Below are 16,978 nucleotides of genomic sequence, written 5' to 3'. Positions count from 1 at the left end.
TGGATTTCATGTTTAATTTTTAAAGGACTTTTATTATACAGATTTTTGTGTCTGGGTGACGGGTCCACTTTAAAGGTTTTTGTACATGTGATACTAAAGAAGTTGTCTACTGCATTGAGTGCCCCTGTGGGTTGGTATACGTTGGCCAAACGAGTGAAGCAATGAAGGTGAGGCTTAACGAGCACAAATCCATTATCGGGAATTACAAGCCCCCCCCCACGGACCAAAAGGGTTCAGCTAAGGTAGAAACACTGCTAGCAAAACACTTCTTTAATCAAGGTCATAGAATATCCCAATTGAGATGGCAAATTCTTGAAAAAGTGTCACACAAACAAGGTTTTGACATTAAGAAACTTTTATTACAGCGCAAATGTTACTGGATATGGTTGCTCCAATCCAGGCATCCAAAAGGGTTAAATGAAGACTTTAATATGTCATGTTACTTGTGATTTTATTCAATTAACACGCTATTTCACTTTTTTAAGATAAACACGATGACTTTGCTGCACGAATTTCCTGCAGGGATAGCCTCTGTTTCCTTCCATTTCCCTCCTGTAGGGTAAGATAAAATTCATTGTTACTCTAATGTTACAATTTAGATACAGTTTGTACTCTGTTTCAATTTAATATATGATAAGTAACTGGCTACAGTGTTGCATTCCCCCTCCTGTAGGGTAAGATAAAAATGATCGTTACCCTGGTGTTTCATTCTGGATATAGCATGGTCTTTTGTTCCAATTTTAGATATGATAAGGAACCTGTTACATTGTTGCATTTAAATTGCTGCCTTTAAGTTGGATACATCAATGTATTTACCAATATATTTTTATTTCAAACTATTTGATGGGTATTAACGGATCATCTCGGGACTCAATAACCCTCTGTGACTTCTTTTTTCAAGCAAAGGACTTTGCGAATGAAACTAACCACTATGGTTATAAAATATTTTTAAAATTTTCCACAAATTTTTGATAAAAATGTTGTAATATTTTCCATGATGGACTTTCTATTTATGCTGTATTATGTATTTTTGCACTGGGACTTTTCAGGGTTAAATACCAACTGGTGTTACTTTGAATAATTATGTAAATATGAGGATTGACCAATCATGTTGTGTGAGGGGTGTTATTGTTTCCACTTGCACATTCTTTCATGCTTGACAAAGGGGGTTAACCCCTAAAATGTTGCACGTTTGCTAAATAAATACACACGGGTACACCCCCATGAACCTACCGTGAGTGGCAGTGTTTACTCTGTTCTGCTTTGTTGACTAAACAGTAAAAAGAGGAATACACTTTTGGAATTTGAATAAGCCCAACATTAATACAAGATTCAAAATGCCCATCGCCATAAATAATGTATTGAAACATGCTGAAACATGCTGTCTATGATGATAGATGCATCTTCCAAGTAGGAGGTTGTTCCATATTCTAGTCCACTTCCAGAGGGCACCATCCTAGCTGCCATTGATGTGAAGTCTCTGTATACCAACATCCCACATGAAGATGATATTACAGCCTGCCAACACTTCCTAAAAAAAAATCATATGCCCACAGTACCAACTCTACAAATGATCATATTTATACTGACACACAACTTCTCATTAGGGGATGCCATATACCTCTTATTCATGGGAAGTGCTATGGGAAGCAAAATGGCACCTCAGTATGCCAATTATTGCCCAGATAGAGGATAATTTTCTGGCTTCCTGCAACACCAGGCCCTTGAATTATTTACGGTATATAGATGACATACTTATCATATGGACAGCATCAGAAAAAGAACTATTGGCATTCCACCAAAGATTTAATCAATTCCACCCCACCATCAACCTTGCCCTTAACCACTCTTACTCACACATCATCTTCTTGGATACAACCACCTACATCAAAAATGGAATCATACAAACATCCCTATACCAAAAACCAACAGGCCGTCCTGCATATCTTATGTGGGACAGTCTTCACCCTCATCACATAAAAAAATCAATTGTGTTTAGGCAGGCTCTGAGATACAACCAAATTTGCTCAAACCTTGATGACAGAAATAAACATCTCCATTCCTTAAGGAAAACTTTTGTTAATCAGGGATACCATCCATAGGTTATTGATGATCAAATTCACAGAGCAACTCAAATATCAAGTTGCCCCGAAGTTCCTAAACCTGACTGTTTTGCAAATCTGACTGTCCCTTCTTAATCTGTCAGTTTCTAATGCTAACAGACTCCTGCTGCAAAAATATGGCAGCAGCCTCATAGAGGAACAGGGTCAGGCCCAGACTGGCAATCTGTGGATTCTGGAAAATGGCAGAGGGCTGCTGTAAATTGTCATAGACACTTACTATTTATGGGGCTGGTGGGGGGGGCTGTTTGAGCCTCTGTGTATTTGGATTGGCAGGGCCTATTTTGACTCCCAGTCCTGTCCTGAACAGGGTAGTAAGAAAGGTAATGTAAAATCATCAGGCAAATACTTTTATGGCAACATTATAAATAGCATACAAATACAATGTTATGATAGATAATAAAAAAAGTTATTTTCTGATGTCAGAATCTCTTTCAGGTCCAGTTGGCTTTTACCTGGTAAGTTTTACCTACAACTAACTTGCTCCTTTCAAAGTAAAACTCCCAAACTAATGGTTTTAAAAATTAGTGGTGAGCACAACTTTCCCTTGTTTGTTATACTTTATATAGAAGCATTGGCCAGCTCCATGTTGTAGCCCCCATACTTCCCAGCTATAGTCAGGTGATCCCACTGGTGCTAATAAACGGGCAGCCAATTTGGGAGTTTTACTTTGAAAGCAGCAAGTTAGTTGCAGGTAAAACTTAGTCCCTGTGTAGAAATGTATAATTAAGAAATAGAATTCTTAATGAATCAGATGAAAATTTAGCATAGGACTGGCGAGATATTTGATGACTTTGACATAGTTTGCCAATATATGGACAAACAATGTATGTTTTGTTTAAAGAGTAAGGCATTTTTTAGTAGTATGCACAAAATGTCTCAATGTCTTAAATATATTGATAATGGGTTGAGTGCAGAGGAATCTTGTATTTGTCTATATCTTGGGAGCTCATATGTCAAGGAACACCAGTGCTGTCAATCAAGCTTTTTTAAAAAATACAACTCCCAATTTAGTAATGGCTGCAATGCCAAAGGTTGTCAATTCATGCCATATGTTATGGCCTTTCTGCTTTCTTTATATACAAATGGGAAATACATATTTTTTCAAATACTTTTTAAAGCCATAGGCAATTAGGGCTTTGGCACAGAAATGGCTGGTTTCACAGAGAGAAAATCACCATATAATATCTTACATATTCAGGTATGGGGATCGCTGAAATTAATACACTTGCAGTGCTGGGGTGTAATCACGGAAAAATGCACACAGGGTAATAGCCTTAGTAAGGGCAACTAAGCAGGCCTGGATTGGTAATCTGGGGGTTCTAACAAATGCCAGAGGGGCTGCTGTAAAATGCCATAGAAAATAACTAATTAGTGGGCTTGGAATGCCAGGGCCTATTTTGACTCCCAGTTCAGACCTGCAACTAAGTCACTCAGTGAGGTTATATATGATGTACCTAACTGCAGACTGACTGTTCACCCTGTATGCTTGGGGGCAGAAACAAGTCTCAGACAGGGTGTGAGTAATAAATATACTTTTGTCTTTATTTTAGCTGGCTACAAATAGTACAAATAAACTTCTCTGTTACCCAGAGGACTAGTGGTCTGCATCGGGTTGGTTCCATTGTATTTTTGCATATATCAAATATAAGCCTCCTCTGAAGTTATCAAACTCCTTCACATCGGCTTACAAAGAATTATAGGAAATAGAAAGATCAGAATTGAGGCATCATTTTCCCTATGATAGTGGATGATTTGTGGCTATCCATTTGCTAAGGTCTGTTGGGCTTAATGAAGTCGTTTGCACATGGATAGGAAACTGGCTACAGGATCTGGTATAGAGGGTGATTGTTAATGGTACATTCTCTACTTGGAGTAAGGTTCTAAATGGGGTCCCTCAGGGCTCGTTATTGGCTCCACTTTATAACTTGTTCATTAATGACTTAGGGGAGAGTATTGTAAGTAATGTATCAGTGTTTGCAGATGACACAAAACTATCCAGCCCAATTAATTCTACCCAGGATGTGGCATCCTTGCAACACGAGCTTGACAAACTAGCAATCTGGGCAGCTAAGTGGCAAATGAGATTCAATGTTGATAAATGTAAAGTCATGCACCTGGGATGTAAAAATCTCCAAGCCACTTATATCCTTAATGGGACTGCACTAGGCAAATTCATTATGGAAAAGGACCTTGTATCCTTATAGATGATAAATTTGGCTGTAGCAAGCAATGCCAGTCAGCAGCATCAAGGGCAAATATGGTCTTGAGCTGTATTAAAAGGGGCATAGAGTCACGGGAGGAGGGGGTCATTCTTCCACTGTATAGAGCACTTGTAAGGCCCCATCTAGAATATGTCGTACAGTTTTGGTCTCCATCACTCAAACAATACATTATTGTATTAGAGAGGGTACAGAGAAGGGCAACTAAGCTGGTAAAAGGTATGGAAAATCTTAGCTATGAGGAAAGACTGGCCAAATTGGGGATGTTCACGCTGGAGAAGAGGCTCTTAAGGTGAGATATGATAACTATGTATAAATATATAAGGGGATCATATAATAATCTCTCTAATGCTTTATTTACCAGGTCTTTCCAGCTGACACGAGGTCACCCATTTCTTTAGAAGAAAAGAGGTTCCGCCTAAATATTCGGAAGGGGTTTTTTTTACAGTGAGAGCTGTGAAGATGTGGAATTCTCAGGCTGATACATTAGATAGCTTTAAGAAGGGATTGGATGGCTTTTTAGCAAATGAGGGAATTCAGGGTTATGGAGATAGTTCATAGTACAAGTTCATCCAGGGACTAGTCCGATTGCCATTTCGAAGTCAGGAAGGAATTTTTTCTCCCTCTGAGGCAAATTGGAGAGGCTTCAGATGGGTTTTTTTTGCCTTCCTCTTGATCAACTGGCAGTTAGGCAGATTAAAAAAAACCTAAAAGGTTGAACTTGATGGACGTGTGTCTTTTTTCAACCTTACGTACTATGTTACTATGTTACTATGTATCAACCAAGAAGTGGTGAAAATAATTTAGAAAGTCTGAACAGAAAGACAAGAAACAATGTATAATTTTAGCAGTAAAATCTAGCTTCACATCTTACCTGCAATATATTCAGTTACACAACTTAACTTTAAAAGCCACAGAAAACAACAAAGAAGGAAAAAGAATATTCTGTAACATAGTCAAATTCTGTTTTAATGTGAGTTGCCTCTTTAAGTTCAGAGGCCTTAATGAAAGGCAATAAAAATGAAGCATTTAAAGATCAGGTAAATCAGGTAATCTGAGTGAGCCAAATTACATTTTACTGGTTACTAAATAAGGGAGTTCATGAAGTTTGTGGGACAATTTAGAAACTGCATACATATATGAGATCATTATGGTATTCAGGGTATAGCTTCCACTTTTATATTGGTTTATTAAAAAAACATAGCTTAGGGGCACATTTACTTAGCTCGAGTGAAGGAATAGAATAAAAAATACTTTGAATTTCGAAGTATTTTTTGGCTACTTCGACCATTGAATTGGCTACTTCGACCTTCTACTACGACTTCGAATCGAACGATTCGAACTTAAAATCGTTCGACTATTTGACCGTTCGATAGTCGAAGTACTGTCTCTTTAAAAAAAACTTTGACCACCTACTTCACCAATTAAAACCTACCGAGCATCAATGTTAGCCTATGGGGAAGGTCCCCATAGGCTTTCCTAGCTTTTTTTGATCGAAGGAAAATCGTTCGATCGATGGATTAAAATCCTTCGAATCGTTCGATTTTTCCTTCGATCGTACAAACGAAGGAAATGTGGTAAATCCTTCGACTTCGATATTCGAAGTCGAATGATTTTACTTCAACGGTCGAATATCGAGGGTTAATTAACCCTCGATATTCGACCCCAAGTAAATGTGCCCCTAAGTGTATGCAGCACCCTCCTATTCTGAATAGCTCTGTTTATTCTGTATTTGTGGGCTGAAGCAAGCTGTCACATTGCTTATCTCAGCTAAGGGTTTCTTCTTATTAAAAGACAAATGAATTAGGTCTTTATTTGTGAGCACTATGAATACTGTTGATAATGGCAGACACTTGCAAATTTTTAAGTAATGTACTGTAGCACTTATCACTCAGATGAGAGCACCTTATAGTTGTTAACAACTGGCAACAACCAACCTGTTAGAAACATGGGTTATCGGATTACTTTAATTGCTTTTGATTTTGGATCCTGTAGTGCTTCTTATGACCATCATCCCTATGATACTTAGTACATACCCTACAAGAACTGCCATTTTTGAGTTTAACCCCTCCATCACCAAACCCATGGTATATTGTACTTGGGGTGCAGTACCCTTGTTGGGGTACAGGGTACTTGGTGTACATGCCAAGGAGGAACAGAGCAGTTAACCTATGAGAGGTGGTGGTCTAAAAAGATAACAGGTCCCATAACTGTATTAAAAAGACATGTAATTCTAAGCAACTTTGCATTAATTAAAAGGTTTCAGTAATTGTAAAATAATTTTAAATGTAACTGCTATTGAAAGTGTTATCTGTGTATTTTCCCTCTCTGCACTGCTGATTATGACTACTTGTACCATTGAAACAATGAAGCAATAGCTAGCTCTCCTCCAGCCGAGACATTTTTATTGCACACTCGCTTAGAGGCAATGATTAAGCTGTACTGGGTGCGTTATTTCAAAATGTGGTGAATCACTCCACTCAAAATATACATTGTCCATGAGGTCGCACACCATAGTATAAAAGTTTAAAACATAGCGTTTAAGGGCGATGTCATCCCGACCACATGGAACGCCACAGGGCTTAAGCGACCTTCTGGGAATTGTAGTCTCAGCATTACATGGAGATCAGCTTGAGAAAGGGAGCAGCAAGCAACCGAAACGTTGCATAAATTTCCATATGGATGAGTATATTTAAGCTCAGTTTGGCTGTTATATTATAAAATAAACGCTATGTTTTAAACTTTTATACTATGGTGTGCAACCTCGTTGGACAATATATATATATAAATCATTTTTATTTTATTTTTCTAAGACCTGCGAGTGCTGATCTCTCTTTTGCTTTGTATAGTTATTTACTGATCGCGCACCCAGGCACGTTTATTTTGCTTTATCGTGAGTGCTGGCATCCCTTGTAATATATATATATATATATATATATATATATATATATATATATATATATATAATGTAGGGCTTAGCCCAGCAACGGGATAACGGTGACTCCCTGGATGAGTACACCGATTAAATCAGGGACAGTAGAAACGCACGCGTAGATTTTTATTTAAACAGCCCTATTTACACCATTTAGAGCTGTACAAAACGAAAAAGGGTTAAAAATAAAACAAAACAGCAAAATAAACCCTTGCCAGTTTGGCAGCTAACTATATATTCAGGCTTCCCTGACTATCAGACCGGAAACAACCTTGCGTTGCTCTGGTCTCTACGTTAGCAACAGCAGTCTTTACCACACACAAAAGAAAGGTTTGTATTTCACCCAAAACCCCAAAAGTTTGCTTACCAAAAAAAATAAGTCTTTCACAGAACTCCCCAGCCTGATATCTCACATCAGAACGGGTTCCAGGGTGGAGCCAAACCCTAAGCAGGCTGGGAATTCTTATAACAACCTGGATCATCAGATTAGATTCTGCTGAGCTCGTTAACTGGTCTGTGAGCTGACTGCATTACCAGAAACTGAGAGCAAACTGCTCAAACCTGGGACAGACATACACACCATCCTGCACAAATCCACATGACCTGCTGTCACAATATATATATATATATATCTATATCTATATCTATATATATATATATATATCTATATCTATATATATATATATATAGTAAGATATGTGTGTGTAAAAAGGGCACAATATTGTGTATATTACACCACTGTTAGACTAGTAAATATAAAACTCCAGGCAAATATGTGTGTTGTAACTTGTTGCAGCAAACATAGCTGTAGTTGTGTACCAGCTCAGGAAAAGCTGGGTAATGGGTCCCTGGAGTGAATGGAAGAGAGCAGGGCGAGCTTCCATTCCATGCTCCATTAAGTGTCTGCAGCTGAGACTTCCTTGATTGGAGGAGGAGGGTAAGGGGCAGGTCTGGACTGAGATTCAAATCGGCCTTGGCATTTCAGGTACACAGAGGCCCAAACAGGCCACACAGCAGCCCAATCAGCCCCCCACCAGCCCTATATACAGTTACTGTCTAACTCTATGGCAACTTACAGCAGCCCCTCTGGCATTTGCCAGAACCCACAGATTGCCAGTCTGGGCCTGGTGAGGGGCCATGAAAAAACTTCCTTGTGTGGAGGAAGGAGATTTGTGTGTAGCTGGGAAAAGAGTGTGATTCCCCCTGAGTTAAAGAGAGCTCCAAAAAGAACTGGAGAGAGGAAGAGAGAAACAAGAGTGTCTAGAATGAGCCCCAGAGAGGATTCTGGGAGTTGTGTAACAACTGTAAGTGCTGGAAACTCGAGTTTGTGTGAACACCAGTGATGGTGTTAGAGCAGGACTGCTATTCCCTTTGTTGAAGCAAGTGTGCTGAAGAATTGCTGAAGCCAACCAAGCTGCATTTGAACTCTTAAAGTTGATGTCAGTCTCCATTTCTGTGCGGAAAACTGTACTGTATTGTACTGAAGGTCACAATATACATACATGAATGCAGGCTCAGACTGCGCTAACGTGCATGCCCACAAGCGCAGTGGAGACGTTTCTGGACGGGAGGCCCTGAAGCAGAACCAGGGTCTGGAGGAGTGGGGGGGGCTTAGGCAGAAGCCCCAGTGGGCCCCATCCCGCCCAGTCCGACCCTGCATGAATGTATATAAAGTCCACAGGGTTAAGTCAGATCTGCATCTTCCCCTTGACCTAAATGCTATGTCTTTCTCCTACTTCTGTGAAATATTAAAGGAGAAGGAAAGCTACGGAGGCATTTTATTGCCAATAGATTAGCTGCAATAGTGCAAGCTAGAATGCTATATTTATTCTGTAGAATATTTTACCATACCTGAGTAAAAAGATCTAGAAACTTTCTGTTTGTTTAGAATAGGAACTGCAGTATTAACATGGTGTGATGTCACTTCCTGCCTGAGTCTCTCCCTGCTCTGGGCTCAGATAACAGCAGAGAAGGGGGGAGGGGGAGAGGAGCAAACTGAGCATGCTCTTGTCCAGGGCAATGAGGTTTAAGCTGAAGGCAGGAAGTCTGATACAGAAGCCCATGTGTACACAATAGAAGGAAAGAAATGCAGTGTTTCTTTTGACAGGGGACTCAGAGCAGCACTATTGGTTCCACTTTTATTTAACAAGTTCATTAATGACTTAGGGGAGGCTGTTGTAAGTAATGTATCAGTGTTTGCAGATGACACAAAATTATCCAGCCCAATTAATTCCATCCAGGATGTGGCATCCTTGCAACATGATCTTGACAAACTGGCAATCTGGGCAGCTAAGTGGCAAATGAGATTCAATGTTGATAAATGTAAATTCATGCACCTGGGATGTAAAAATATCCAAGCCACTTATACCCTTAATGGGACTGCACTAGGCAAATTCATTATGGAAAAGGACCTTGGAGTCCTTGTATATGATAAACTTGGCTGTAGCAAGCAAAGCCAGTCAGCAGCATCAAGGGCAAATAAGGTCTTGAGCTGTATTAAAAGGGGCATAGAGTCAAGGGAGGAGGGGGTCATTCTTCCACTGTATAGAGCACTTGTAAGGCCCCATCTAGAATATGCCGTACAGTTTTGGTCTCCATCACTCAAACAGGACATTATTGTATTAGAGAGGGTACAGAGAAGGGCAACTAAGCTGGTAAAAGGTATTGAAAATCTTAGCTATGAGGAAAGACTGGCCAAATTGGGGATGTTCACGCTGGAGAAGAGGCGCTTAAGGGGTGATATGATGACTATGTATAAATATATAAGGGGATCATATAATAATCTCTCTAATGCTTTATTTACCAGTAGGTCTTTCCAGCTGACACAAGGTCACCCATTCCGATTAGAAGAAAAGAGGTTCCACCTAAATATTCGGAAGGGGTTTTTTACAGTGAGAGCTGTGAAGATGTGGAATTCTCTCCCTGAATCAGTTGTACAGGCTGATACATTAGATAGCTTTAAGAAGGGGTTGGATGGCTTTTTAGCAAGTGAGGGAATACAGGGTTATGGGAAATAGCTCATAGTCCAAGTTGATCCAGGGACTAGTCCGATTGCCATTTTGGAGTCAGGAAGGAATTTTTCCCCCTCTAAGGCAAATTGGAGAGGCTTCAGATGGGTTTTTTGCTTTCCTCTGGATCAACTGGCAGATAGGTAGTTAATAAAAAAAAAAAAGGTTGAACTCGATGGACATGTGTCTTTTTTCAACCTTACTTACTATGTTACTATGTCACTATGTTACTACTTTGGGGGTTTACTGGTATATTTAGATGGACCTTTCTGATAACGCTTACTTAGTTTTAACCTTTCCTTCTCCTTTAACATGATTCATGTTTTTCTCCACTGGAAACTAATCTTTAAATCTCCTTTATTATTTAGTAACAGGGTTTTGCATTTCTCAGGACCCAAGTGCACAGAAAGACAAAAACTAAAACTAAGCCTTCAAAATGATCAACAACCATCAAGCCAAAGATAGACTCAGTCATTCAGGTAAAGAGGCATTGGGCTCCTTGCTAACTTAATTAATACTTTAATATAGCAAGACAATGAGTATATTTGCCATTTTCTGAAAAGGATAGATAGGAAACTAAAAAAGGTTAAGGATGTTGCAAATACATAAACAGAAGGAACATGGCAAATCTGAAACCATCATTTAGAACCTAGTGTGGCTGCACAAGACAAACTCCCCCTATAGCTCTAGTTTCTGTGATACAGATGCAGCATATTAGCTTGAAAAATAACAATTATAACTCATGGCTTGTTTCTGAACTCATACTGCTAACATTGCCTATTTATAGGTTCTGATACAAATCTATACAAGTTTAAGTTAATTTACACAGCACTTCACAAATTTCAATTGTGAGAATTGATTGGGACCATAGCGCAAGTTATCCAGGGCTGCAGAGTATGTTCAGCATATGCACTTCCTCCTCTGCAGTTCTCCCCAATATAGCCTTGTATCTTTTTAGTGTTCATTTAAAATAGGGCCATACTGGATAGTGCCAGGCCAAGAGATACTTGAGCCAATGGAAAGTACCTCTTGACTCTGCTCCCACCTCCGCTTACCCCCAGCTGGCCCCACTATCAGCACCAATGTCAACCCTACTCCCCCCCCCCACTCCTTCACTAATGCTCAAAAGGACAAGATGCAGGATTACTGCCATAGTGCAATTTTATTGCAATCCACAACATGTTTCGGGCCTGTGATGCCTGAAGCATGTTGCTTGGATTGCAATAAAATTGCACTCTGGCAGTAATCCTGCATCCTGTCCTTTTATCCCCATCATCTACGTTACTAGTGGGGAGTTCTGGGGAAACCGGTTTAAAGGAGAACAAACCTCCCTACTAACCTCCTACCCCTCTCCCTGCCTGCGATGTGCATTATTTAAAAAATAACCTTAAAAAAATCTGACCCTAATATGCAGAGAAGCACTGCGGAGCTCCCAGTCACCATCTTCTGACACTTAGTATTGTCTTCGGGTTTCAATGCCGATTTGCCATTGCGCATTTGAAGTTGATTCCTGTGCAGGTTTTCATTCTTCCAGGTCACTGCATACTGTATCTATAGTAATAAGTCAAATCAACTGGACTTGTATACATTAGCTAGTCATGCGAATAGCTTTCTCATTTCTCAATGACTTGTACGAAGATTTTTCTGGAGATAAATATCCTGGAATTTTGTGCCAATCAGCATAATCTGTTTAAAGGGTTGTTTGAAAAAAAGTGGTACACTTGTGTTATCTGTAGGTTTAAAAATGGCACAGAAAAGGTGGTTCTGCTACCTTTCATCCAATGTTCAGTTCTTAAAAAGCATGTGCACATATGGGGAGGATTTGAGCATGAAAACTTTTTCCCCTTTTAATTAACAACATATACCTACCAATTTGGCAATTCTGTTACTCACACAACTAAGGCATTTAGTTCTATTGCTATATATAAGAAGATGACAAGCTCTGGTCATCTGTGTGTTATCTGATAGACTCTTGTCTGCAGTCATGCTGATGAAGAACCAAATTGTAGTCAGCACGTTAATCACTAATACTGCATTTAACCATGTGGAGAGATTATATTTTACTGTCTTTCACAAAGTTGATCTTATTGATGTTTTTTATGAATGAACAGGTTCAGTAATTGTATTATTTCTGCCAGTCCACCCCATTCACTTTTACCTTATTGCTACTATTGTTATATTTTTTTTGCTAAACGTATACAAAAGCAGTATTTTAACTAGGCACACTCGAACAGAATACCTATCCAATCCAATGGAAGACTTTTTGCATTCAAACAGGTTTGTTTCTGGCAAGAAATTTTGTATTTGCATCTGCTGGACACATATTTACATACTTTACATTAAATATTTTAACTTTCTGTTGTTACTGACTCTTATAAGTAAAGCATTTTATACATCATTAAATATTATATACAAGGACTTCTACTGGGTGCTCTGTCTAAAGATGGCCCTAGGGCAGTGCTGTCCAACTTCTATGGTACCGAGACAGCAGTGAAATAGGAGTGTGGAAGCAGCAGCCGGAAACCCGAGATGCGTGCTGAAACAAGAGAGACGCTAACAGACTCGGATCACCAGATGGATGCGCTGCAATGTTCTTAAAGCGTTTTTAAAGATGAAATGTCTGTGAGTGTAATTTTTACTATTTATTAAAACTGTTTAAATGCTTCCACACATGTTGCTTTATTTTACCCACAAGGATATAAGAAGATTATGAGCAAAACAGGACACCTACCAATCTTAAAGCCTTTCTTTAACTTACTTCTTGTAAGTATGATCACCTGCTAAACTCACTGGGAAATCAGATTGTGGGCTCTTGTGAAACTACAACCTGAAACCACAGGTGCAATTTCTACTTTTCAATACCCTTTGTTTATAGTGGATTGTATTCCACAGAAAGCATATGTACTGTATTAAGGTGGCATGCAACAAAATATTTGGGTATGAACTTAGCACTTAGAACAACTTTTAGAGTATATGTCTACATTATACTCATAAGTACTACACTATATTATTTGTCTGTTTTTCCCCTTCAATGGTTTTTACGTTTAAGGTATACAGCAATCCTATCTTGAAAAGTGTCTATAGTACAGAGGGCCAGAATTTCTCTGGTCTACATGGTGGAGGGCCGATAATGGAAGCCAGTGTTAGCCACTCCCTGTGTTTAGACCACATCCACTTCAAACCATACCACAAGACCTATGTCTACATTAATAGCACACCAAAAAACCAAATGGTTGGTGCTCACTGCAGGGATCAGAGCCAGAACTAGGGGTAGGCAGAGTAGGCGGCGGGGCGCCACCTAGGTGCCTAGGGCGCCATCATTAAGGGGCGTACTTTTAAGGGGATTTTTTTTGTTTTTTTATTTTTTCATTTTTTTTCAAGTGTTTCTTTAATAATTTGTTTCAGTAATCATGGTCACTCAGTCGGGTGGAATCCACATCTCTCATCTTCTCCCTCTTGCCGGCAAGTAATAGCTCCTTCTGTGCAGTGCTTTGGTGCACATGATTCAATGTCAATGATGTCACTGATGCGGTTGGCAGAGAGAGACAGAGAACTGGCAGCCTGCTTGGTGTGGCTCGTGCTTGCTGCTCTCAGCCTTGCACAGTTGCACTGAAATTAAGACATTCGTTCTATTTGTCACGGCCGGCACCCAATACCAGAACAAGTGCCAAGCACCCTGGTCTCGGCTTGGCTTCACCAGTAGTGTGACCACCGTTTGGCTTCGGGAGGAGCCCTCAGCTTACATGGGTGCCACCTGGACTTAACGAGGGGTACAAGGCGAGGTGTTCTGGCTGGCAAAGGGGCACGGCAGGAAGCAGAGTCTTTTGGGCCGAAGGTCACAGTACAAGAGGATTAGGCAAGCGGATGGTCAGACAGGCTGGGTCGAGGCAGGTAGATATCAGAATCGTCAGGCAGGCAAGGGTCAAAACCGGGTAGTCAATCAAGGGGTTAAGCAGGAGATTTGTTGTAGGCAGGCAAGGGTCAGAATACAGATTGGAGAGTAGTCAGGAACAGGCAGGGTCAAACACGGATAATCAGATCAGAATTTTTAAGACAGACACACAAAGCTCAGAAAAACCACTAGAACAAGTTCTATCACGGGCAATTACAAACAGCCAGACTGGGCTTTAAATAATATTTGAATTTCGCGCCTTTGCGAGCTGACGTCATACGTCAGCGCGCCTGCGCCTTTAAATAACCAGAAAGAGGCCCTAGAGAGGAGACGGCACCAGCGAAGACACGCTGGCGCAGCTAGAGGGAAGAGCGCTGCGGCGGACGACCCCGCCGCACAGGTATTCTTACATTACCCCCCTCTCCAAGGGGGGCCACTGGACCCCCAGGCTTCCCAGGAAACTTTTGATGGAATTGCTTCCTGAGACGGTCAGCCTTGATGTCCTCAACTGAGACCCAAGAGTTCTCCTCAGGGTCATAGCCCTTCCATTTAATTAAGTACTGGAGCTTACCCCTTACCAGGCGAGAATCAAGGAACTCTTGGATCTCAAATTCAGGCTGACCCTTGACCAACACTGGGGGAGGAATCGATGACTGCAAGATTTGTGAAGCTGGTTTGAGAAGGGAAACATGAAAGGAATCAGAAATTCTAAAATTAACAGGTAACTTAAGACGAACAGAGGAAGGGTTAATTATTGCGGTGATGGGATATGGATCAATGCATTTAGGAGCCAGTTTGAGAGATGGGAACCTTCAACTTGATATTCTTGGTAGATAACCAGACCAAATCCCCCAGTTTATACTGGGGTGCCTCTCTATGAGATCTGTCAGCAGCTTTCTTTTGAGCAGACAGAGACTCATGCACTTGAGACCAAACCTTAGAAAATAATTCAACAGAGGAGTTGGCAGATGGTACAGGGGAACCAGACCCAGAGATGAAAAAGCTTTGGGGTGCAACCCCAAGAAAGGGGATTCTCCAGAGGAAGAATGAGTAGCATTATTGTATGCAAACTCTGCCCAGGGTAATAGTTCTGCCCAAGTGGACTGGTTGTTGGACACATAACACCTGAGGTACTGCTCCAGGGACTGGTTCACCCTCTCAGTTTGGCCATTGGTTTGGGGATGATAAGCAGCGGAAAAAGATAACTCAATCCCCACCAAAGAACAGAAAGCATGCCAAAACTTTGAGACAAACTGAACCCCCCTGTCAGAAACAATATTTTCAGGAAACCCATGTAACTTAAAAATGTGATTAACAAACAAATGAGCCAAGGTCTTAGCAGAAGGGAGGTATGGAAGGGGAACAAAATGGCTCATCTTGCTAAACCTATCCACCACCACCCAGATCACAGTTTTCCCCTGAGAAGGGGGCAAATCAACAATGAAGTCCATTGAAAGATGGGACCAAGGTTTTACTGGAATGGGTAGGGGAATTAACAGACCCTGTGAAGAATTTCGAGAAGCCTTGGATCTTTGGCAGACTGGGCAGGAATTAACAAAGGCCTTAGCATCCTGTTTGAATGATGGCCACCAAACATGACGGGATAACAGGGACACCGTCTTCGAAATGCCTGGATGACCTGCCATCTTAGAATCATGAACCTCTCTCAATACTTGCTCCCTTAATTCCTGTGCTACAAACCATCTTCCCGAAGGGGTATCCGTAGGAGCAGATGTTTGAAGAGGGAGCAATAGAGAAGAAAGGTCAGATTCAAGGGTTGCTATGATAATTTCCCTAGGAATAATGGGAGTTCACTCACTAGTGTCAGAAGAAATGGATTCGAAACTGCTAGAGAGTGCATCCTCCTTGGTGTTTTTAGTCCCAGGCCTGAAAGTCAGAGAAAAATTAAACCTTGTGAAAAATAGAGCCCACCTAGCCTGCCTAGGATTAAGGCACTTAGCAGACTCTATGTATAGTAAATTCTTGTGGTCAGTATAGACCGTCACCAGATGTTTTGCACCCTCCAGGAGGTGCCGCCATTCCTCAAAGGCCCATTTGACTGCCAACAATTCCCTGTTACCTATATCATAGTTCACCACTGCGGGTGAAAACTTCCTGGAGAAGAGGACTGCCCCAGCTCCCACCTCAGAGGCGTCAACCTCCACAATAAAAGGGAGCGTAGTGTCGGGGTGACGAAGGATTGGGGCAGAACTGAACTCCTTTTTGAGGAATTCAAATGCTTGAACAGCCTCAGGAGGCCACATGCTGGGGTCAGTGCCCTTCTTGGTTAAATTTGTGATAGGGGCCACAATGAGGGAAAAATTCTTAATAAACGATAATAATTAGCAAAACCAAGAAACCTTTGGGTTGCACGTAACGAAAGGGGTTAGGTGCAATCCAGGACTGCTCTCACCTTGCCTGGATCCATTTCTAGACCCTTGCTGGAAATGTTAAACCCCAAAAACTGAACAGAAGAAACCCCAAAAGTACATTTCTCTAGTTTCGCATAAAGATTATTTCCCCTTAGCCTTCGTAAGACTTCACGAACATGATTTTGATGTTCTTTCATGTTGGAAGAAAAAATAAGTATATCGTCTAGGTAGACCAATACGAAGATCCCCAGCAGGTCCCGGAAGATGTCATTGACAAACTCCTGGAACACTGTGGGGGCATTACAGAGACCAAAAGGCATTACAAGATACTCGTAGTGGCCATCACTGGTGTTAAACGCTGTCTTCCACTTGTCACCCTCCCTGATACGTATCAGGTTATAAGCCCCCCTAAGATCAAGTTTGGTAAAGACC

The 16,978-nt window shown here is 40.8% G+C and overlaps 1 long non-coding RNA gene across 1 annotated transcript; it reads right to left on the bottom strand.

Moving 5' to 3' along the window:
• Positions 1-342: 342 nt before the first annotated feature.
• Positions 343-7,866, bottom strand: LOC121394073. Its single transcript, XR_005961489.1, has 2 exons — positions 7,642-7,866; positions 343-552 (listed from the first exon to the last, which is right to left on the bottom strand). It is a non-coding gene; the product is annotated as an uncharacterized LOC121394073 (long non-coding RNA).
• Between the last annotated feature and the right edge of the window lie 9,112 nt (positions 7,867-16,978).

Source organism: Xenopus laevis, chromosome 5S (assembly GCF_017654675.1).
Source record: "Xenopus laevis strain J_2021 chromosome 5S, Xenopus_laevis_v10.1, whole genome shotgun sequence".
In the NCBI taxonomy this organism is placed as follows: domain Eukaryota; kingdom Metazoa; phylum Chordata; class Amphibia; order Anura; family Pipidae; genus Xenopus; species Xenopus laevis.
This window is presented reverse-complemented; position numbering and strand designations above follow the sequence as displayed.